The following is an 18,344-nucleotide window of genomic DNA, read 5'->3' on the forward strand; positions in this document are numbered from 1 at the left end:
ACAGCCGGGGAACGGGACAGGTGAGTAGATTGGGATGCGACCCGCGGGCGGGCGGGTCCCGCTACGCGGATCGCATCCCCGCCGGCAGTGACAGTGCAGCGCTCCCGGTCAGCGGGTCTGACCGGTGCGCTGCAGAGAGAACGCCGCGAGCGCTCCGGGGAGGAGCAGGGACCCAGAGCACTCGGCGTAACACAAACTATTTACCACATGGTAAAAGGAAAGTGTTTTTTCATTATTTACTAGGCACAACTTAGTTATTAGAACGTCCGATAAGCCTGTATTTATATAGTGCACTATTTTACTGTGATTGTGCAAAACTGCAGAAGAATCGCACAATTTTGCAGCAACTTCGCTGTAAAATATTTTTATGCTCTTCCTAAAACATGCAGTATAAGGGCACATTTCCACCCCAATAAGACCTATAGCGTCGGGGGTAGGATCCTTTTGAGAAGGACTGTCTGCCTGGCTCAATTCATGGCTGCAGCCCCTCCTTATACAAGTCCCTGGATATTTACAAGATTTACATTGATGTCCTTTTTAAGTTTCCAGGGGGATGTTCACACTGAGGAATTGGCACGGTATTCCGCAGTGTGACCCCCTAACATTAGTCTGAATGGGTCTTTTACCTAATTTACTCTGTGGAATTTCAGTGGCGGCGAATTCCACAGCTGAAATTGATCTGCGGAAAGAATGAACCTGTTCATTCTTTGCGCAGAATTTCGCAAGCACCGAATTGCCATCAATGCTGACGGTGCGTGTTCCTACCACTAAAGGATTTCGGCAGTGGCCACCAGATGGAATCTCCGTTTGTGGAATTCCACATTAGGAGCTACATAGATGGCGTTTTCCTTATATTGGCTCTGTCCTCATGCCACTGTTTATATATTATGACTAATAACCAATTTAATCTCAAGTTTACTGGTTTACAAAAGGAGACCATTATGCTACTTTACTTCCAGTTGACAGGAATGTCTCGTTCAAATATCATCTCAGCTCTCTTCTGTATACCCTTGGCAGGGAATATTAGACGCTAGTAGGAGAGTTGACGCACCTTAGGAAAAACTGCAGTGGCCCACACATGTACCAGATTGAATCTGCTAAATTATGTCAATTCCAGACTTGAAAACACTTGAATGTGCTTAATGATTAGTAGCCAAATGGAAGTGTGATGTCCGAGTACGGGATATGCATCTCAGTCTTATCAGCTTGAGTCCCTACACGTCCCCAGGGTTCACTGGCATTGTACCCCTATAACTTGTATAGTTATATATTATGCGTAAAGGGCCTTTGATTATGGTCACATAATAATAGTTGTCACATGTTTTGTTACCCAGAGAGCACCAGGTGACCAGATGATCCACAGCTAGCCTATGGGCTCCTTGCTCAGCCCCCCTTTATAAGAGGGGGAGGTACTACCATCTCTCTCTTAGATCCTGAGGTCAAGTTCAGTCCAGACGTCTCCGAGCCAGTGTCCAGCACACTTGGAGGCCTCAAGCCTAACCTACAGCCACATGTCAGTAAGTCAAGTCATCTCTGCCTGCTGTCACTACCTTCAGTCAAGTCTATTATCGTCAGCGTGGCTGTCCTAAAGTCTGTCAAGTGACTGCAAGTCCCAGCAAGGTCCCCTCCGCGTTACTGGCCACCTCTCTGGGATCCTGACCTAACTGTAAAGACTGTTACCATCTGTCTACCTCAGTAAAGCTACCGCTAACCCTGACCTGGCTTTGGACTCTTATTTGCCCCACCTAACTAGGACTAGCGGAGCTACCTTCGGGAGGTTACATATGCCAACCACACCCTGGCGTCACGAACATTTAGAGGTTAATAACATCTGCCCCTGGACTACAACATCTGCACCATACACCTCACCTTCACACCCCATGACGCAGTACGAAAGTGTATTGATTAACTTATGTGCCACGAGAAAACAAACGCCAAGTTTGTCTTTACAATGCAGTGTTCAGTTCAGACAGATATTTGATACTATTCATAAGACTCCATATTTTGGAGAAAGATAAGAAATGAAATGCTGTAATGATTGTCAGGTTTCACAAAGCACCTAGCATTAGCAGTAGATAATTTCCAAGTTTGGTTCTAACTTCTGTTCACTGTAACGATAATTGGCTACAACAATGGAGTTTTACCTTTTGAGGTAGTCATTCCTGCACATATAGTTCTGTACATTATTTTCAGGATTACACCAGTACTGCCGGTACTAAACTATATCCTATTAAGCAACACATCAGCTGCAATACCAGAAATTCAGTTTATGTCATTGAGTGTTCCACCTGTGCTATAGCCATGTCAGGACCGAAGACCACACTCACTGATGGTGCCGGTGCCAGCTTCTGGACTGCACTTTATACCACAGTTTCTGTGCTGGAAATAGGCACCAGAGGGTACACTACTGGTTGCTAGGCAATACCTCCTAATGAATGACAAATCGATAATTGAAGTTGTTGACAGCGATTTCTATTATCGATTGACCGTTCAGCTCTAATGGAAAGCTTACTGGCTTTTTGCCGTAGGTACAGGATCACCTGCAGGAATGAATACATGCAATGAGCTGTTATGTTATTGATACTGTGGTATGGCGGGTTGTGAGGTGCAGGGCAGATGTAATTACCCTAGGGGCAGATGGCATTTACCCCTTGTTTTTGTGACGCCAGGGCATGGCTTATCCTTAACCACCTGAAGGTATACCCCTGGATCCTGGGCTAGGCACGGGGGCAATGAAGACACAGACGCCAAGTTACTGAGGGTAGACAGTTGTTACAGTCTATGCAGTACAGCCAGGGCCCATGAAGGTGACCAGTGACACAGACCTCGCAGGTTTGCTGGGACTTGTAGTTGGATGGGAGAATTTAGTGCAGGCCACACTAGGTAGACAGATGACTTAAAGGGTAGCTCCCACCATCCTCTTTTTTTTTTTTCTTCTAACCCTGCCTATTGCCCATCTATCCCTAACCCCCTCCCTGCCTTTATTTTTTTTTTTATTATCTTAAAAATGGCATTTTGTCTGCCTGGTAGTGTGCTCAGAACCATGCAGACTTCCCCAGCAGGCACCACGTCACTGATGCCTGCTGGGGGACGACTTCCGCCCTTAGTTCTCCTGACAGGGTGCCTCCAGCTGTTTCACCACTACAACTCCCAGCATGCCCTGACATCTATTTGCTGTCAGGGCATGCTGGGAGTTGTAATGGTGAAACAACTGGAGGCACCCTGTGTTGGAAGACACCCAGCCCTCGAGCAATATCGCCCCACTCACCTGTGCCAGACCATGAGTGGGGGTCCGTAGCAAGCAACAAGCGTATGCCCGGCTTCCTGTCATGCCCGTACACTCTGGAAACTGTCTCTATGTTTCTGGAGGATTGAAAGTCCTCCAGAACCATAGAGAGAGTTACCAGAGTGTAGGAGCATGACAGGAAGCCGGGCACACGCTTGTTGCTCAGTGTGTGATGGGCCCTCCTGTAAATGGCGCCCCCCTCTCCATATAACGCGCTCCCCCCGGTAATGACAGGACACAGCAGTGAGGAGGCGGCGTATCCCCACAGGAGCCAGGGCTGTAAGGAGAGGTAAGAGCCATGTGCCTCCCTGCTGCAGGGAGAATATGCAGCAGGGAGGCGGCCAGTGTGAGAGTCCAGGGAGCCAATGCGCAGCCCTGGATTTCACTGTGCTCGCTCTCGCCTGTTTGATTGACAGGCGGGAGCGAGCACCGCAGTGACTGGAATTTCGACTCATTTGCCAGGCTCAAATGAGACAAAATTCTGTAGTGACGTCACTGCCGAATGCATTCGGCCACTAGGAGGGCGACCCCTAGTGGCCGAATTTAAAAGTGATTTTAAACTGGTTTAAAATCACTTTTTTTTAATTAAAGTATATTAGAGATATGTTGTAGTACTTAAGTACTACAACATATCCATTTTTTTATTTCATGACAGTGCCCATTTAACTAACTTGTGACTGACAGGACGGTGACTTTATTTCCCTTTCACTTGACTTGCGGCTGCAGGACTTGATTGAGGCCTCCCCTACTCTGGACATAAATGAGGCACAACTTTACTGGACCTCAGCAGGAAGCAAGAGAAAAAAGAGCAAAGCTAGCTCCACCCAGGGCTTATATGGGGGAGATTAGCAGGAAGCCCATAGGTCACTCTGGGGGTTAGCCTGTCACTGGTACCTCCTGTTAAAACACATCTTTTAATATCCAACATCTATACAAATGGGGAAACAACTACAGGGGGCCCTGGGGACACTGCCTGACAGGACAGGAAAGGTACGGGGCAACACCATCCCGTACTGGGCCACCACAATATTCTACCATATGTCTTCATAACTTTTATAGTTATGTACTAGGTTGTTATATCAGATTTTACATTGAACTGTTTACAACTCCACACTCCTATACTATAGGAAAGCGGTTCTTACTCATGAGCCTATGATTAAGGGTGTGCAGTCCCAAAACATGTCAGGCTGAGGATTCTGTGACTTAACAGGAGTTTAATTTCTCTTTAAACTTCACTATTTTGTTAAACACACTCCATTTTTTGCCCATAGCATGCACACTTACCTTCATTAGTCATACAGTCCCATTTGTTTTATTCCTGCACAGCTGCACTTATGCATTTTGTAACTTTTACTTGGTTACGTGATCATCAGTCTGATGCACAAAGTTAGGGTGCATTCACACCATGTTTGCGAGATCCTGCTGCTGGATCCATCTGGAAATTTTTTTAAACCGGGCACTCCCGTGTCCCAGCCGGACATTCACCGAATCACATTCGTTTAAATGCGCCGACTGGAGTCGGATAGTGATTCTGGCTGGCTCATTTTTGCCCCATATGCGGTTTTGTGGATGGACTGAAAAAACTGTGGTATGCTACAGAGCGTTTAAATGCATGAGATTCAGCCCTGGTCCTGCTGGGATATGGGAGCACCCAGTTTTGAAATTTCCCAGCCAGATCCAGCAGCTGAATCTCACAAATGTGGTGTATACACCATTATATGGCTAAATGTGTCAGGAAGTTAGGCCTGTCATTCTGAAATACAGGACATAATCAGTTATTAGATTGCTCCTACTAGGTCACAGCCCCCTCCCTGATATGTAGGCTGCCGCCATCAGGCCACATAGTAAATACAGTCATGGCCGTAAATGTTAGTACCCCTGAAAATGAAGTATTTCTAACAGAAAAAGATTGCAGGAAAACATTTTGCTAAACACATGTTTATTCCCTTTGTGTGTATTGGAACTAAACCAAAAAAGGAGGACAACAAATCTAATTGGCCATAATGTCACACCAAACTCCAAAAATGGGCTGGACAAAATTATTGGCACCCTTTCAAAATTATGGATAAATAAGATTGTTTCAAGCACGTAATGCTCCTTTAAACTCACCTGGGGCAAGTAACAGGTGTGAGCAATATAAAAAATCACACCTGAAAGCAGATAAAAAGGAGAGAAGTTCACTAAGTCTGCATCGTGCGTCTGTGTGTGGACAAAGCACAGACAACAGAAAGAGAAGAAGAGAACTGTCTGAGAACCAAAATTGGGGAAAAATATCAACAATCTCAAGGTTACAAGTCCATCTCCAGATATCTAAATTTGCCTTTGTCCACAGTCCGCAACATCAATATCAAGTTTGCAACCCATGGCACTGTAGCTAATCTCCCTGGGCATGGATGGAAGAGAAAAATTTATGAAAGGTGTCAACGCAAGATAGTCCGGATGGTGGATAAGCAGCCCCAAACAAGTTCCAAAGATATTCAAGCTGTCCTGCAGGCTCAGGGAGCAGTGTCAGCATGAACTGTCGGTCGACATTTAAATGAAATGAAACGCTATGGCAGGAGACCCAGGAAGACCCCACTGCTGACACAGAGACATAAAGCAAGACTACATTTTGCCAAAATGAACTTGAGTAAACCTAAATCCTTCTGGGGAAAACGTCTTGTGGACAGATAAGACCAAGATAGAGCTTTTTGGTAAAACATATTCTACGGTTTACCAAAAACTGAATGAGGCCTACAAAGAAAAGAACACAATACCTACAGTGAAATATGGTGAAGGTCAATGATGTTTTGGGGTTGTCTTGCTGCCTCTGGGTGCCATGAATGTGTGCAATCATGCATCATGAAATCTGAGGATTACCAATAGATTTTGGGTCGCACTGTACAGCCCAGTGTCAGAAAGCTGGGTTTGTGTCAGAGATCTTGGGTCTTCCACCAGGACAATGACCCCATAAATACATCAAAAGGCCCCCAGAAATGGATGGCAACAAAGCACTGGAGAGTTCAATGAGTCCAGATCTAAATCCCATTGAACATCTGTGGAGAGATCTTAGAATTGCTGTTGGGAAAAGGCGCCTTCCAATAAGAGAGACCTGGAGCAGTTTGCAAAGGAAGAGTGGTCCAACATTCTGGCTGAGAGGTGTAAGAAGATTATTGATGGTTATTTACAGTAGGGATGGAGAAAAAAAAAATGTAATGAAATGTTTATTTTTTTAACAAATTTTTTTTTTTATAAAAGTGTGTGTTGCACTTTTTTTATGGTAGTTCTACTACCCCCAGCAAGGAACAGACTGTTCCATGATGGGAGTAGTAGTACCTGTACTATTAGAAAGATCCCCCTGGTGTCACTACTGACACCTGCTGCAATCGTCCATCATAATATAGCAGAGATGCGAGCGGCTCTATACAGTGCACGAATCTCTGCACTATACTCCTGCCAGTGATGTGAATAGAACATCACTGATATTTTCTGGCCAGAGTAGGGATGGGCCGAATGGTTGCAGCCAATCACAACTCTGAGGAAAATATCAGTAAGTGGCCGGCCGGAGTACAGAGCAGGGATGCTAGCGCTGTATACAGTCGCTCCATCTCTGCAATAGATAGGACGATCGCATCGGGTGTCATTAGTGACATACGCTGTGATCTGTCCTTAACTGCAAGTACTACTTCTCCCAACATGGAGAACACTTCTCCATGCTGGGAGCTGTAGTATCTGCATTAATAGACAGATCGCAGCAAGTGTAATTTCTGACACCTGTTGTGATCTGTCTATTAATGCAGGTACTACAGCTCCCAGCATGGAGCAGAGTGTGAATGTTGGGAGCTGTAGTACCTGCAGTTTAGGACAGATCACAGCGGGTGTCACTGACACCCACTGCGATCTCCTGTATAATGTATAGATGCGGCCGCTTTTCTATGGTTCCCTGCACTGACATATACACACACACACCTATTCATATTTCCCATAGAGAGCTGTGATTGGTTGGAACCATCTGACCAATCACAGCTCTGTGGGAAATATGAATAGATGTATATATACACACACAGCAGTGCAGGGGACCAGAGGAGAGCGGCCAGCTGCATCTATACAGGAGGATCGCAATGGAACTGAGGCGATCTGTCAATTAATACAGGATCTACTACTCTCATCATGGAACAGTGTTCCATGCTGGGAGTAGTAGTACTACCTAAAAAATGTTGAAAATAAAAAGTGAAACACTCATTACATTTTTATTCTTGTTGGCTACATTTTTATTGCCCTGCCCACAGACATAAATTGATCTCCGTTTAAAAATTAATAAAAACTTGTTATAAAAAACATTTCATTAAATACAATTTTTTCCATCACTACTGTATTTTTAATGTTATCCTACGAAATTTTATTTAAAAAAAAAAAAGTGTATCTCCACCAAAAAATAATAAAAACCGCCAGCAAAAACCACAAAGTTAAAACCAACATTGCGTTTTTGCTCTCCCATTAGACTTCTGTGCAAAAAACAACAAACTAGGGTTTTGTTGGGAGTTGAAAAACCAGCCTGAGCCCAAAATTGCTGAAAAACGCCAAAAGGATAAAAACAAAAAGAAACTAAAAAAAAAAAATAAAAAAGCCAAACTGAAAAATGCCAAGTGGATCTGGCATTTTGTAATTTACTATTGACTTGCACCTAACATCTGGACACAGCGTTTTTTTGCTGAAAAACACTGCAGGAAAATAGTTTTTTACTGCGTTTTTGCAAAAGAAATCCTCAGTGGAATTCCAGCCTTCCAAAGGGTGCGCAACCAAATATTAAGTTAAGGGTGCCAATAATTTTGTCCAACCTATTTTTTATGACATTATGTCCAATTTGATCCCCCCCTTATTTTTGGTTTAGTTCCAATACACAAAAGGGAAACATGTGTATAGCAAAACATGTGTTACTGCAATCCTTTTCTGTGAGAAATACTTTATTTTCTTGAAAAATTTTAGGGGTGCCAACATTTACTGCCATGACTATATACCTCTCCTATGGCTGTGTTCATTAAGTTTCTTGCTGCAGCTTTTGGTTTTTCTAAAAAACCCATTCTGACAGGGAGAATCAAACCTTTTTCCGGCTGATCGGGTCACTGGTGACCTGATCACCCAGAAAATAAAGGGTAATCGGCGCTGTCATAGTACTGATCATCCTGAAGGTTAGGAGCGAGGTGGCAGGGACTGACCGACCAATGGCCGGGGGGGGGGGGGGGGGGGGGGGGGGGGGTATGGGGGTCAAAAGTCACGATCCCCAGCTCTGCCCGCCCCTGTAAGTCCGGGCAGAGTGGGGGTACCTTGGTGATGGATGTGGGGACTCTGGTGGCAAGAGTGACCGGCAGCAGATGCAGGGCAGCGGATGTGACTGGCGGCAGCAGGGATGGCGCAGGCGGGCCACAGTCTGAAGATTGAGGTGAGATCTTCAACTGTGGCCCCCTAGAAGTTTCAAAACTACAACTCCCAGCATGCCCAGCCAGCCTGGAGGGCAACAAACTGATGCTCCAGATGTTGCAAAACTACAACTCAGCATGCCCAGAAAGTCCAGGCATGCTGGGAGTTGTAGTTTTGAAGCATCTGTAGGGCCACAGTTGAGACCACTACAATGGTCTCCAAACTGTGGCCCTCCAGCTGTTGCAAAACTACAACTCCCAGCATGCACTGTCAGTGCGAGCTGGGAGTTGTAGTTTTGCAACAGCTGGAGGCACAAGGGTTGGGAAACAGTTAGGTTAAAGACCCTAACTTGGTGTTTCCCCAGCTGTTGCAAAAAACACTACAGCAGACCATGCACCTGTGCAGTGCATGCTGGGAGTTGTTGCAAAACTATAACTCCCAGCATGCACTGCACAGGGTACATTTATTCACATGGGCAGGTTTACAGTGAGTTTCTTGCTGCAAGTTTAAGCTTCGGCAAAATTTCCTGCCTCTAACTCCCAGCGGGAAACTCTCTAAACCACCGCTCGTGTGACTGTACCCAAAAACACTACACAAGATAGAGTAAAACACTACACACAGTTACCCCCAACCCCCCCCCCCCCCCCCTCCCTAATTCAGGCCTCAAATGCGCATGACACGCACTGAGCCCTGTCATGTTTTAAGGCAACAGTTTAGTGCCACATATGGGGCATCTTCGTACTCTGGAGAAATTGCACTACAAATTTTTGGTGGCTTTTTCTCCCTTTACCCCTTATGATAAAGAAAGTTTGGTCTACACCAACATGTTAGTTTTTTTACTGACATGCTGGTGTTGCCCCACACTGTCTCTATAAGAGGTAAAAAAATAAAATAAAAATTGTAACGCAATTTCTCCCAAGAAAGGAAATACCCCACATGTACCCCCAAAGTGCTCTGCGGGTGCACAACAAGGCTCAGGAGTAAGAGCGCACTATGTACATTTGAGGCCTAAACTGGTGATTTGCACAGGGGTGGCTGCTGGTTACAGTGGAACAGTGATCCGTGAAAAATTTAATTTTTCAGTTGCACAGCCCCCTGTTCCAAAGATCTGTCAGACACCTGTGGGGTGTAAGTGCTCTCTGCACCCCTTATTACATTCTGTGAGGGGTGTAGGTTCCAAAATGGATGGGTGTGGTGGTCTTACCACTGTTCTGGCACCACAGGGGCTTTGTAAATGCACATGGCCCCTGACTTCCATTCCAACCAAGTTCTCTCTCCAAAAGCCCAATGGCGCTCCTCTTCTGAGCAATGAAGTGCACTCGCAGACCACTACATTCACATATGGGGTATTTCCCTACTCCAAAAATTTGCCCCCAAAAATTTGTAACACCATTTCTTCTATTAACCCTTGTAAAAATGAAAAATTTGGGATAACCAGCAAGTGGAAATAAATAAAAATTCTCATTTTCACATCCAACTGTAGTGAAAAGTCAATTACCTTTGCGGTGTTAAGGCTTACTGTACCCCCTTGTCAAGTTCCTTGAGGGGTGTAGTTCCCCAAATAGTGTGCTTTTTTGGGCTGCTGTTCTGGCACCATAGGGGCTTCCTAAATGAGACATGCCCCCCAAAACCTTTTCAGCATAATTCGCTCTCCAAAAGCCCAATGTTGCTCCTTCCATTCTGAGCCCTCTAGTGCACCCACAGAACACTTTACATATACATATATGAGGCATTTCCTTACTCAAGAGAAATAGGTTACACATTTTGGTGGGCCTTTTCTCCTTTTACCCCTCGTAAAAATAAGATATGGGTCTACAAGAACAGGTGTTAAAAAAACAAAAAAAAAAAACTTTTGCTGCTATTCCAGTGAAACACCTAAAGAGTTAAACTTTCTGAATGTCATTTTGAATATGTTCAGGGGTGCAGTTTTCATAACGGAGTCTATTATGGGGTATTTGTAACATAAAAACCTTCAAATTCACTTAAAAACTGAACCGGACCTGAAAAATTTGGATTTTGAAATTTTCATGAAAAATTGCTGCTAAACTTTGAAGCCCTCTAATGTCTTCAAAAAGTAAAAAGATGTAAACTTTCATGTAAACATAAAGTAGACCTATTGTAAATGTGAATCAATCTATAATTTGGCATGTCCATTTTCCTTACAAGCAGAGAGCTTCAGAGTTAGAAAAATGCTAAATTTCCAAATTTTGGAGTTTTACCAAGAAATTATGCAAGTATCAATGGAAATTTACAGTAGAATGTCATGAAAAAAGTAAGTTTATTTGACAAATTACATAAAGTATTACATGCAAGGAAATTTGATGCATTAGGCACAGGGAAGGGCCTATATTTGTATTAAGTTACATGGGTGGATGCTGGACACTTTTGATCAAATCCCTGTAGAAAAAAATAAATAAATCAAAATTAGGATTGTAGCACTGGTTGGTATTAGAGATGAGCGAATTTACAGTAAATTCGATTCATCACGAACTTCTCGGCTCGGCAGTTGAGGAACACTATTTTAAAGGTCCAAAATCTAGGAGAGAAGAAAAATAAATAAATTCTGAACCCAACAGTGATCTTCAACCTGCGGACCTCCAGATGTTGCAAAACTACAACTCCCAGCATGCCCGGACAGCCAACGGCTGTCCGGGCATGCTGGGAGTTGTAGTCTTGCAACAGCTGGAGGTCCGCAGGTTGAAGACCACTGGTATAGGAGGTAATACGTGTACCCGCCGCTCCGGACCAGTCACCGCTGCCCTGGATGTCGCTCCATCGCTGTCACCGCGTCCCTGATGCTCCGGACGTCCTCTTCCCCGGAATCCACGGTCTCTGTCGCAGTCATCACGTCGCTACGCACGCCGCTCCTATTGGATGACGGGACAGCGTGGGCGACGACGTGAGGACATCGAAGGAGAGCTCCGACCATGCAGGGGATCCCGGCACGGAGCAGACACCGAGGAGGCAGGTAAGGTCCCTCCCGGTGTCCTGCAAGCTGTTCGGGATGCCGCGATTTCACCGCGGCGGTCCGGAACAGCCTGACTGAGCAGCCGGGTTAGTGTTATTTTCGCTTCAGACACGGCGGTCAGCTTTGATCGCCGCGTCTGAAGGGTTAATACAGGGCATCACCGCGATCGGTGATTTCCTGAATTAGCCGCGGGTCCCAGCCGTTGATGGCCGCAGGTATTCGCCATATAAGATGCACCAACTTTTCCCCCCCAGTTTTGGGGAAGAAAAAGTGCGTCTTATAACGGCGAAAAATACGGTACATGGAACTCAGCAGTCAGGTCCATTAGTGTTATACACATCAGGATAACCTTAGTGGAGCTAGGCCAGTGTTTCCCCAAACAGTGCGCCTCAAGCTGTTGCAAAACTACAACTCCCAGCATGCCTAGACAGTGGAGGTTTTAGTTTTACAACAGCTGGAAGCACACTGGTTGGGAGACCGCTAGGTTATAGATCCTTGTCTACAAGAGGACAATTCACTACCAGTGTTATGGTTTAGTCTTCACTGGCCTGTTAGGTAACAGTCTTAAAGGGGTACTCCACCCCTAGACATCTTATCCCCTATCCAAAAGGATAAGATGCCTGATCGCAGGGGTTCTGACGCTGAAGACCCACAATCTCCCTGCCACAACCGGCATTCGTTTAGAGCATCGGGTGCAGCACTGGAGGCTCGTGATGTCACGACCATGCCCCCTCAATGCAAGTCTAAGGGAGGGGGTGTGACTGCTTACTGACTTGTGGCTGCAATTTAGGTTGAGGCCTCCAGATGTGCTGGACACTGACCCTGAGACGTCTGGACTTGACCTCAGCAGAAAGCTAAACACCAGAGAGTGATTGTAGTACCTCCCTCTCTTATAACGGGGGGGGGGCTGAGCAAGGAGCCCATAGGCCAACTGCGGGTCACCTGGTGCTCTCTGGGTAACAAACATAGTCACATGATAATGTTTGTCATAACAGTTGTGTGACCCACGTCAAAGGTCCATTGCACTTAATATACACCCTATTGACATCATGGGGGGGGGGGGGGGGGACCCTGCATGAGAGCCCTGAGGACACACGGGGACTCAACCTGACAGGACTGTAGGAACATATCCCGTACTGGGTCATCACAAGCCCATAGGAAAGGTCCATGACAACTATATGCCCTCAAGTCTTCTACAGATATTGGCCAACCCCATAGAAGATTGTTGACCTTGCAACTGCCAAGCAGTAATTCCCACCACCATTACAGCAATTCCCTAAAGTGAGCAATTACAGTGCACTTCCCTCTAAACACCAGATACAGGACCAGCAGCCTTCTGTTCTCCATATTAGCCTGCTCCAGAGTTTGCTGAACTTTTATTAGTCTTCAAGACCTAAACGGCAAGACCAAAAGTTAGCATCCATTGAATTTAGTCTTCTAACACCCCAGTCTACTGTATAAGCATCAGCAAAGCCATTCGGCACCATCGTCAGAGCCTCTTCTGAGACTTGGAAGACCATCGTGAGTAAGACATCATTTGCACTACATAGTTCTGACAGCCCCCCCCCCCCCCCCCCATTATCTTAGAACATGGAGATCAGTTACCTGTAAACATTCCTGCCCCATGTTCTCCATCCGCAACCTTCTCCATGAGCCTGTGGGATAAACATGAAGTGATCCGAGTGATTGGCTTTTATGTAACACATCAATGAGCTAGAATTGAGATTTACAGGGATTTGGAAAACATGGTTGCTTCTTTTGGAAACCCCTACGTTGTCCACAGATGGTGTGTGGTATTTCAACTGGTCTCTAGTGAAAATAAAGGGACAAATCTGCAACAACAATGGGTATGGTGCAGTTCCTAGAAGTAAAGTTTCCCTATATCTGTAGTAGGGCTGCAGCGAATGATTATTGTAATAATCGATTCGTTGCCGATTATTTGATTAATTGAAAAATTATACTTGAAAAATGATGTACAATGGCCATATTAAAAGTTTCTAGCATGTGATGTGACCAAACAGCAGCAATTTTGGATTTTTTTTACGCCGGTTGCTGTCATTATTAATGATCTTGTACAGAAACCAGCGTAAATGTGATATTGCCGCATGGGTAACTGCCTGAACTATTAAAATAAAATGTTAAATGATTAATATTTTAATAGTTCAGACAGTTAGCCATACGGTAGTATCAAATATGTAAAAGAAAAAAAAAAAAAAAAAAAAAAAAAAAGTGATTTTACTTCTTGTATAGCAATAGGAAAAGGGAGAGTGGTTAACTAATTTTTTTTAATATAGCACTCCTATACACATGGGGGTATGTGCAGACTGCAGAGCATTGCTTTTACATGTAGGCTTCATTCACCATCGCCTGACATGTCCCTGCTGCTGCTTTACTCCTAGCACAATTAGAGCAGGGCTGGGACATTTCTATTCTCTGCTGCTCATCTCCGTCAGGTACAGAGATTAGAGATGAGCGAATTTACAGTTTTCCTGCGTAAATTAGTTCAGCTTTCAGGTGCTCCCGTGGGCTGGAAAAGGTGGATACAGTCCTAGGAGACTTTCCTAGGAATGTATCCACCTTTTCCAGCCCACCGGAGCACCTGAAGGCTGAACTAATTTACGCAGGATAACTCATCAACTGCCGAGCCGAGAAGTTCGTGACGAATCGAATTTACTGTAAGTTTGCTCATCTCTAACAGAGATGAGCAGCAAAGAATAGACATGTACCGGCACTGCGCTAATTGCGCTAGGAGTAAAGCAGCAGGGACATGTCGGGCGGTGGTGAATGAAGCCTACATGCGGGACAAGTCAGCTTCATTCATTCATTGCCACCCTGGACAACGAATCGGGCGATTATTCGATAACGGGATTTGTCGACAACGAATCCAGTTATCGAAGTTAAGCGATTAATCGTTGCAGCTCTAGTCTGTAGAATGGCTTTAAGTGAACTCAGCAGTCAGATCCATAAAGTTGTGTCATCACAATTCAGGTTCGGGATAGACTCATCATCGTTCCATTAAAGGGGGACTCCAGTGGAAAACTATTTTTTCCATAAGTGGCTCCAGAAAGTTGAACAGATTTGTAAATTACTTCTATTTAATAAAAAAAAAAAAAAAAAAAAAAAAAAAAAAAATATAAATCTTAGGCTGGGTTCACATTAAGATTTGATTGTCCGCTGCACAGATGACTTCAGAAGCTCAAACCGGCTGAAATCGTATCTGTGCATGGACCCATTAACTTTTATGGGGCTGCGGACCGGATCGTAGTCCACTAGTGGCAGACCGCGATTTTCAGTCTGTCAAAAATCTGACATGCTGAGAAAGTGACCAGATTGTAGTCCCTAGCTGACTACAACCAGGTTCACAGCCCCATAAAAAAGTTAAAGGGGTACTTCGGTAAAAAAATAAATAAATAAATAAATAAATAAATATAAAAAAAACACTTAAAGAGTACCTGTCATCATCTAAATTTTCCCTGATCCCCCTTCCCATCTGTCCCTTTCTCTAACTATGCCTATCCCTGTGTTTATTGAGGTTTAAAACGCTGTGGAAATACCTTTTTTTATCCCTCACAGAGCAGGGAGTGCAGTGAGATAATACAATGTATAAGATAAGGTGTGGTGAGGGGCAGGGAGAACACAGAGCAGGGGGGAGGGGAAGGTGACTGGCTGTTATATGAGAGGCATGTGCAGGCTTGTAGCTCAGTGCTGAACTTCCTGTGGAAGGACCAGAGCCCTTTCAGCATTAGTCCTAAAAGCTGTACACTTACTATGAAAAGCATAGGAAGCTGCCTGCAGACCAGGCATAGAAGAGTGACCCCTAGTGGCCAAAAATATAAAATGAAAAAACTGGTATAAATATTGATATTTTTTAATGGATATATTACAATATCTCTTCATTAATGATTATGATCATCATATTAAAAGTTTTTGTTGATGACAGGTACTCTTTATAAAACAAATTTGTAAATTACTTTATTAAAAAGTCTGAATCCTTCCAGTACTTAGCTGTTGTATGCTCCAGAGGAAGTTCTTCTCCTTTTGAATCTCTTTTCTGTCTGACCACAGTGCTCTCTGCTGACACCTCTGTCCATGTCCGGAACTGTCCTGAGCAGGAGCAAATCCTCATAGTAAACCTCTCCTGTTCTAGACAGATCCTGACATGGACAGAGGTGTCAGAAGAGCGCGCTGTGGTCAGAAAGAAATTAAACTTCCCCTTGGGTACGCACATGTCCATGGACAGATACGATTTCAGCCGATTTGAGCTTCCAAAACCATATCTGTGCAGCAGACACTCAATTAGTGATGTGAACTCAGCCTTAAAGGAGTTCTAAGCTAAAACGTTTAACCCCCGCTGTGCCCGGGCTGTAAAACTATACATTATAGACTCTCACTTACCTGCCTACGATCCCCTGTTCCGATATCGCCACCCGTTCTCCGGTCTCTTCCACTTCCTGCGGGTCGGTGACTTCACTCTGGGCTCAGCCCATCAGCGGCCACAGCAGTTTCCCATCACGGCCGCTGATAGGCTGAGCGAAGTCCCTGACCCGCAGGAAGAGTAAGCCGACAGGGACCGGAGCACGGGCGGCGATATCAGAACAATGGGGGATCGTAGGCAGGTAAGTGAAAGTCTATTATGTATAGTTGTACAGCCCGGGTACAGCAGGGGATAAAATATTTCAGTTGGAGAACTCCTTTAATCCTTCCAGTACTAATCAGCTACTGTATGCTACAGAGGAAGTTGTGTTCTTGTCTTTGACCACAGTGCTCTCTGCTGACACCTCCATGTCAGGAACTGTCCAGAGTAGAAGCAAATCCCCATAGCAAACTTATCCTGCTCTGGACAGTTTATGACATGGGCAGGTGTCAGAGCACTGTGGTCAGACTGAAGAGAACTACATAACTTCCTCTGGACGTACAGCATCTGATAAGTACTGGAAGGGTTCAAAATTTTAATAGAAGTTATTTACAAATCTGTTTAACTGTCTGCAGTTTATTTGAAAAAATAAAATCTCACATAAGTACCCCTTTAACTACAAGAAAATTCAATTTAAGCCAGTAATGGAGACCTGATACTGATAGTTCATCTGCTATGCCCTCACATTCTGTGCTGTATTTTATAGACCCATTAAACCGAATAAGAGAAAGTCAGATATTCCTTCATACCTGTAAGCGATCCAGCTTCTTATACCATGTAAACCTAAAATATAAAAGCTATGGTTACAACTAGGACTTCGAAGACCATCGTGAGAATAACCATCACTTGCAATTTAAAACCTATTAAAATATATTAATACACAACATTTTTAATGAACACTGAACACGCCTGGTCAGAAGATCAGATACGCAAACAGCAGCCATTGGTAGAAGCATTCAGACTAATGCACAGGAATCTAGTAAGACGTTTGCTGTTTTATGGGTTACCGTTCCCTTAAAGAGACATGCCAACAGAACGTGGATGCTTAGCACAGGGCCAAATGGAGCGCTGCATGATGGGAAATCAGAAAATGTAAATGGAACCTGGACACACACACACACCATCCCCTAAACCTGCACCAGGCATAACAGTATGAGCTTTGTCAAGGTGATCATGAACTCAGCAGTCAGATCCATAGTAAAGTGTCATCAGATCGGTCAGGTTCGGGATAGACTCATCATCGTTCACCGTATAATCTAAAGTAAGATTAGAGGGAAAGACAGTAGTTTGAATAATATCTAGAAACTTATAGATACACCGGGTCTCTTTCTATGCAGAGTTCTTATAAAATCACCAGTTTCTGCATAAGAGATTATTAGCAATTACATAGTCTAGTTGGGTCCATGAAGTTATTCTGTATAAACTTCCTTATTGTATGGAGTCCAATTGTGTATTAAAAGAAGAGTCCATTCTTCCGAGGTTTACCAGTGTTCTGCCATGTCTGCACGCAGCCGTATGAGAGAGCCGGTCTTACCAGAGATGCAGCAGCACATTCAAGACTTTTAGTTGGCTGGGACTTCGTGCCACGGAACCAATGGATGTAGAATCACTATTAATGCAGGGCAATTGTGTCCAATATTTACTTCTGTTCTCCATATTAGCCTGCTCCAGAGTTTGCTGAACTTATAAGTCTTCAAGACCTGACAGGAAAGACCAAAGTTAGTGACCATTCAACTAAGTCTTCTAATACCCCAGTCTATTGCATAGGCATCAGCAAAGCCATTCGGCACTATCGTCAGAGCCTCTTCTGAGACTTGGAAGACCATCGTGAGTAAGACATCATTTGCACTGCATATTTCAGACAGCACCCCCCCCCCCAATTATCTTATAACATGGAGATCAGTTACCTTTAAATATTCCTGCCCCATGTCCTCCATCCGCAACCTTCTCCATGAGCCTGTGGGATAAACATAAAGTGATCAGAATGATTTGCCTTTATGTAAAAAATAAATAAAAAGCATTTCAACGAGCTGTTCCAGGCTTTTAATGTTGTAATGTACAGGAATATGAGAACATGACTGCTATTGAAATTAAAGGGACTAATCTGTACCACCACAAAGACCGGTATGGTGCAGTTTCCCGAAGCAGCCATGTTTCCCCATTTCTGTAGAATGGCTTTAAGTGAACTCAGCAGTCAGATCCATAAAGTTGTGTCATCACAATTCAGGTTCGGGATAGACTCATCATCGTTCCCTTAAAGCTGCACTGATTGATAATCC

The 18,344-nt window shown here is 44.4% G+C and overlaps 1 long non-coding RNA gene and 5 other non-coding genes across 6 annotated transcripts; all 6 read right to left on the bottom strand.

Annotated features, from left to right (window-relative positions):
• Positions 1–10,948: 10,948 nt before the first annotated feature.
• On the bottom strand, positions 10,949–16,983 carry LOC130294041 (uncharacterized). Its single transcript, XR_008848366.1, has 4 exons — positions 16,815–16,983; positions 13,257–13,306; positions 11,152–11,219; positions 10,949–11,080 (listed from the first exon to the last, which is right to left on the bottom strand). It is a non-coding gene; the product is annotated as an uncharacterized LOC130294041 (long non-coding RNA).
• Positions 13,107–13,193, bottom strand: LOC130294728 (small nucleolar RNA SNORD35). Its single transcript, XR_008848602.1, has one exon. It is a non-coding gene; the product is annotated as a small nucleolar RNA SNORD35 (small nucleolar RNA).
• LOC130294733 (small nucleolar RNA SNORD50) lies at positions 14,597–14,664 on the bottom strand. Its single transcript, XR_008848606.1, has one exon. It is a non-coding gene; the product is annotated as a small nucleolar RNA SNORD50 (small nucleolar RNA).
• A 258-nt stretch (positions 16,984–17,241) lies between the features above and the next one.
• Positions 17,242–17,311, bottom strand: LOC130294737 (small nucleolar RNA SNORD50). Its single transcript, XR_008848611.1, has one exon. It is a non-coding gene; the product is annotated as a small nucleolar RNA SNORD50 (small nucleolar RNA).
• A 515-nt stretch (positions 17,312–17,826) lies between these two features.
• On the bottom strand, positions 17,827–17,913 carry LOC130294725 (small nucleolar RNA SNORD35). Its single transcript, XR_008848600.1, has one exon. It is a non-coding gene; the product is annotated as a small nucleolar RNA SNORD35 (small nucleolar RNA).
• Positions 17,914–18,249: 336 nt separating this feature from the next.
• Positions 18,250–18,317, bottom strand: LOC130294734 (small nucleolar RNA SNORD50). Its single transcript, XR_008848607.1, has one exon. It is a non-coding gene; the product is annotated as a small nucleolar RNA SNORD50 (small nucleolar RNA).
• Positions 18,318–18,344: the final 27 nt, after the last annotated feature.

Source organism: Hyla sarda, chromosome 10, assembly GCF_029499605.1.
Source record: "Hyla sarda isolate aHylSar1 chromosome 10, aHylSar1.hap1, whole genome shotgun sequence".
In the NCBI taxonomy this organism is placed as follows: domain Eukaryota; kingdom Metazoa; phylum Chordata; class Amphibia; order Anura; family Hylidae; genus Hyla; species Hyla sarda.